Genomic DNA, 6,042 nt, shown 5'->3' with positions numbered 1-6,042 from the left:
CTTTCCCAATACTCATGCGTGGGGGCGTGACGTCGTCGCTGAAAAAATACGTCAGTTGCCTCCCATGGCTTTTCTCCCACGAGTGTGGGTGCATCCCAATATGTGACCTTGCCTCCTCCACTTGTGCTTGTCTCCTCGTCCCGCCTCCTGGCCCCTCCTCCGTGGAGAAAACGATAAAGTTTCCCAGCTGTCAGCCTCGCCACAACAACTTTTGAGGGACTGTTTTTCATTCACCATCCCAATTGCAAATGAGAAAAAGACTTTACAATTGAGCTTTTGCAAGATATTGAAATATAATGCTGTTGTCAGTGATGTCATCATGACGAGAAGCAAGTGGAGGAGGCAAGTGGAGGAGGCAAGGTCACATATTAAAACGCACTCTGTGTAAAAGCTTGAATCAGATGTTAGTAAATATTTTTAATTATGAATTTACATGATAAAATTCATATATTTTCATAAAATCGCTTCGCTTAAACGTATATTATTAATTAAAATTATATGAACTAAAATGGTGCCACAGATATTACGTCACCAAAGTGCGCCATTTCCTAGGTCACTTCATCGACATGGCTGCCCTTGTGTGTGGTGTTTGGATAAAGTGATAACGTTTAGCCTACTATTTCACCTTAAACCGTCACATAACCCTTCTAGAGCCCGCAAGTAAGACATGCCGCGGTACGAGCTGTCTCTTATTCTCAAGGCCATGCAAAGGCCAGAGACGACTGCAGCTCTTAGGCGTACTATGGAGACTTTATTGCAACGGGGAGCGATCGTCAGGGATCTGGAAAACCTCGGCGAAAGAAGGTTACCGTACAGGATGTCTAAACACAACTTGAGACACACGCATGGTGGATATTTCCTAATAGACTTTTATGGTTCTCCAAATCTGGTTACCGATTTGCTCGATCATCTTGGTCGCGATGTGGACATTGTGAGGACCACTGTTTTGAAGAAAGAGCAGCCACCACAGGTTCTGTCGTACTGTTGCAGCCCACCATCTTCCAATCCTGACGGCATGTCAGCAAGTAAATCATAATCTTTTCGGTATGTACCCTTTGATATTAGCCATGGCATGAACGTTTTGGTGTTGAGGGGCAATGTTCTGGAAGGACCTAAACGTGAATGATTTTCAGCACAGTTGTGTGGTCTCTATAACTCAGGGGTGGAGACTTATCGAGGGCCCTTGAAGGATTCCCTGATTGTCGCTCCCAACGCAGGACGCTCCCCGGTCGGCTCGCTCCCACTAGCCAGACTATCGATCCCACCGCCATATAACGGAGCTAGTTATCTTTTTGATGTTAGTTTTTTGTTTCTAACCCTAACCCTAACCTTAACCCTAACCCTAAATTGCTTGTATGTGGCAGTGTATGATAATACGTGAAATATAATCGGGTGGGACTACACGTCCGGGAGTGATAGAAACACCTGGGACTACACGTCCGGGAGCGATCTCAGTTGGGAGTGTCCATCTACCTCCCCCTTGAAGCTGCCCCCCCCCCCCATAATTTTAATGTTAATGTTATGCAGCTTCACATGAGTTATGACATATTTTGTAAAGGAATATTAGAAATCATATTTGTTAAGCTATATTCAGTGGACCTAGAGAAGGTGGGGTCTGTTGTAAAGGTGGCTGCCTTCAAGTTAGGCCTAAAGTGCAGGGGGAAATGTGTGTTCATAGTACGGCCCTTGGAGGACTTTTACGGCCCTTGGAGCAATTTGAAGTGGCCCTTCGGATGAACAAGGTTACCCAACCCTGCTACTGATGTGATGTGTTGATTGATGTGTTGATTGGTATGCTGTTTTGATCTATTATTCGTTTCCTTTCCTCTTAGGGTTGGACATCATTCAAGCTTCTGTGTTCTCTTCAGGCTTTCTATGGATCCTGCTTCTGACTTTGTGAATTATTCAACTGCCAAGTGTTTGTAACGTCATACAATGTAATAAATGCAATACATGTGCAACAATGCACTGAAAAAAAGATTAGTTATTAAGTTTTTTAAACAATTATTATTATTGCCTTAAATTGTCCTGCGGATATGGTAAAGTTGAATGATTTTCCTCACTTATTTAGAATATATACAATCAGGGTTTGACATTCACTTGCCCACTGACCACCAGGGCTCTAAATTAACATTTTTTCATCACCTGCCAAAATCGTTAGTAGATGTTAATCTTACTAGCCAAACACACACACACACACACACACACACACACACACACACACACACACACACACACACACACACACACACACACACACACACACTCACACTCACACTCACACACACACCCACCAATGTGTCAAAGTGGCCAGTAAGTCGGTCTTTTCTACCAGCCAAATTGAAATTTCACCGTTGTTTAGTTGGCTGGTGTTAATTCAGAGCCCTGCTGGCCACAGGCACAGATGTTTGTATTCCTTCACTCACCATTAAGCCTTTGTTGTTTTTTTTCTACCATCAGTATTTCTGATAGCAGAAGATTAAGTGGTAAAGCAAGAAGATCACAAATACTAATATGGCTTCCTACATGAAAAAGGAAACATAAACCAGATTTAAACAATGTAACTAAGAAACTTTGCTTTTTCTTTAGAGTAAAAGCCAACAATTGACACAAAATGATGCCATGTTGACTTAAAACACTGTGCAGGAAATGGTCAAAAAAGGTACTGCAACTATGCTGCTCATTGAAACTGTGTCGCCTATTGCCAAATTTGACCTTTTCATGATAGTTTACTAAGTAATAAACTAATATTTTCTAGTATGGCCCAAATACAGTCATTTTTGCAGTTAAAAATGATTATTCCTGGAAATTCAAAATGGCGGACCGTGGAGAATATTACTGAATATTACTTTCCACTGCCAAGTGTTACCAGCATTTGTCTGGTTGGTATGCAGAAATGTCAAGCCCTGGTTACGTGCAACCTCCACGTTTAGCAATTGCTTAGTGTGATGAGATTTAATGGAATTTATTAACTCACTGTCACCGATGATCTGTGTATTTAAAACAATGAGGGAAAACAAATAGATCAGTAAGTGTGATGGTACCACTAAAGTGTTATAGGAGTGTCAGGATTATTTTCTTTTATCCTTTGTTTATCCTTTAGCCATGATTGTCCCATTGAGGCAAGTACTTCTTCTGCCTGGTCCTGGTCCTGGTCAAGATGGCAGCCAACAAAAAAAAATTCTAGACACAGACAGACACATTATAAGGAAAAAAACATACTCAGTGGCAGCTAAAAGTTTTGTGGAGTAACATCTCTAAAAACGCCATAGCATAAACGAGATGAAACTGGTGTGGACATGGATGGATTAATGATGGATGATGTGATTAATCAGTTCGGGTAGCAGGAAGAAGTGTTTTAAATAAGAAATGTTACATCATGTTGAATGCAGGGGGTCAACCACTGACATATATAAGTATGAATGGGTCAGCTTGATTCTGGAAGAGAAAAAGAACTGAAACAAAGTTGTTCAGTAAATTGCTTTGTCATGTGAAATGTGAAAAGCCAGTAGTGTGCAGAATTACTTCAGACATAACGGGTTACCATTTCCTCCCAAAACGTTTCATTGGATAACTGTAGCAAATATAGCCCTATCTGGTGGAAGGGACACCAGTAATGTAACAAAGTATGGGGAACCCGAAATAACATATAAAAACAGTTGTGCATGAATAATCAAAAAGCAAATGGGACATTTGACTGGATTTGTTTTTGTTTTTATTCTTGAAAAGGGCCAAATAAATTGAGATACATCAGGGTTCCCACTGGTGCTTGAATTCCTTGAAAATGCTTGAATTTCAATTAAGTGTTTTCAAGTTTGTGAAAATGCTTGAATTTTGGTGAAGTGCTTGAAAATGCTTAAAATTTGTCTCAAGTCAAACTAGAAATAAATAATAGAAATAAATTGTTACGGTACGTAAAAAATCTGAGGGAGTGAGATTTTAGATGGGATTTACCATTTGACACCCTAAAATTGATTAGAATGCAGGAAATTGCATCTTAAAAACTCAAAATACCCCCTCCCACAGTCTACCAAGGGCTGTTGCCCCCTTCCATCGTGGTGCCCCCTCATACCAAATAATTTTCATCATTGGTGTTGCTGTTCGAGCATGTGTGTTGCTGAGCTTCCCATGACCATCATCCTGACATGGGCAAACACAACTAGTAGGCGACCTATGCAAAGGTGCTTGAAAACTGAAAAAAATGATGCTTGAAAGTGCTTGAATTTGTTCATGAAAAAGGAGTGGGAACCCTGTACATGTATACTAACTAAAACAAAGCAAAGAGACCACATCACTCCAGTACTTAGGTCATGACACTGGCTACCAGTGAGATGTAGAATTCAGTTTAAAACTCCTCTGATAGTTTACAAGTCACTAAATGGCGTAGGCCATATATTATTGATACTATATAGGCCTACATGTCTTCAGAGTCTCCTCTACTGGTTGTGCCTAGTGTCAAATCCAGACAGGGTGAAATGCCATTTGGTCATTATGTTGCCAAATGCTGGAACCATCATCCTGTCTATATAAGAACTGCCCAAACAGTATCATGTTTTAAAAAGAAATTAAAAACAGCTTTATTTTCATCTGCCTTTGGTGATAGTTATCTGCTATCAATAATACTTTCTACAATAGGGTTGTTTTCTTCCCTCTTTCCTTTCTTTGCTTGAATGACACTTATGTATGATAATGTGCTAAATACTATTGCTATTGCTATGTCATGTATTTCAGTCAAATACAAACTTGCACTACATTCCCACAGAAAATGTGAAACTGGCTTGGCTTTTATTGTGAGCATTTTTGGTGGAAAAACTACAGCTGTCATGGCTCAGTGGATGTAGATGTGGCAACTGATTCTAAACAAACACACACACACACAAACCTGACAGTTTGTGTATCAGGATACCTCTGCCTCCTGCAGCTGTGCAATGCCCGCTAGAGCAGAGGAGCATTGACACATCATCCTGACCACCAGAAGTGTGGGCCTTGCAGTACAAGATTATTGTCTGACTGCATTAGGTCACAATACACATTTAACCATAGACTACTCGTGTTTTTACATCATTAAAATCTCTTCCTGTCATGTGGAAATAAGACTTACGTAGTGTTGAATTATCAGCCCACACAATGCCTAACTCATCAGAAAAGACGAAGGGGGAACTCAGAAGTCCCTGTTCTCCTCAGGGAAGCTCGTCAAATCAGTATACAGGGGGCTTAAAATGTGTGATAAAGAAAACAACTGGGTCATGGGTCCAAGTAGCCTGGTCCTGCTTTTGAAACAAAGTGTCCACCTGTGAAATAACACATGACAGGTTTATATAGGTTAATTATTCCTCATGTTGTAAAAGTAGGCCATTGTGACTACTGTACTTTCCTTACATCACATTACACTTAGCTGACGCTTTTATTGAAAGCATTTACATGGTTACTGTCCCTGGAGGAGCAATGTGGGGTTAAATGCCTTGTTCAAGGGCACTTCCGCAGTGGATGCAGGTAGGCCTAAAGGGAGAAGGGTGATTAGAACTTTAACCATCTAATCTTAACTGAAAGAAAAAATCCCCATGGGGCAACTCCAACTCCCATTGTCATTGTAACATAGCACTCCACAGCACACAAGTGTTCACTGCACACTGCACACAAAGATATTGCATTTATGCCTCACCCGTGCAAGGGGGCAGCCCCCAATGGCGGAGCAGTGCGGCGGGACGGTACCTGCCCTAACCACAGCCACAGCTTCTTTTTTTGTACAACAGGATATTCACAAGATGACATGTAGAGTTGTGCATAGGCCGTGCCCAGTAGGCTATCATGAATTGAATATCAGCTGAGTGTGGAAAAGCACACACTTTGCACTTCTGTTCTGCTGCCTCCTGATCAGAAGGTCAACAGGTAGGCTATGCCCTACTTAAGGAACAAAATTATGAAGATTTTCAAAAACAAAGTTAAAGGGGTATGCCACTATTTTGGGGCTTAATACAGTTAAAATCGTTGGCTGGGGTTTTTAAAGGTGGTAAAGTGTCTTATTTTTCATGTTAAGCGTTG

Source organism: Engraulis encrasicolus, chromosome 24, assembly GCF_034702125.1.
Source record: "Engraulis encrasicolus isolate BLACKSEA-1 chromosome 24, IST_EnEncr_1.0, whole genome shotgun sequence".
Lineage (NCBI taxonomy): Eukaryota > Metazoa > Chordata > Actinopteri > Clupeiformes > Engraulidae > Engraulis > Engraulis encrasicolus.
This window is presented reverse-complemented; position numbering follows the sequence as displayed.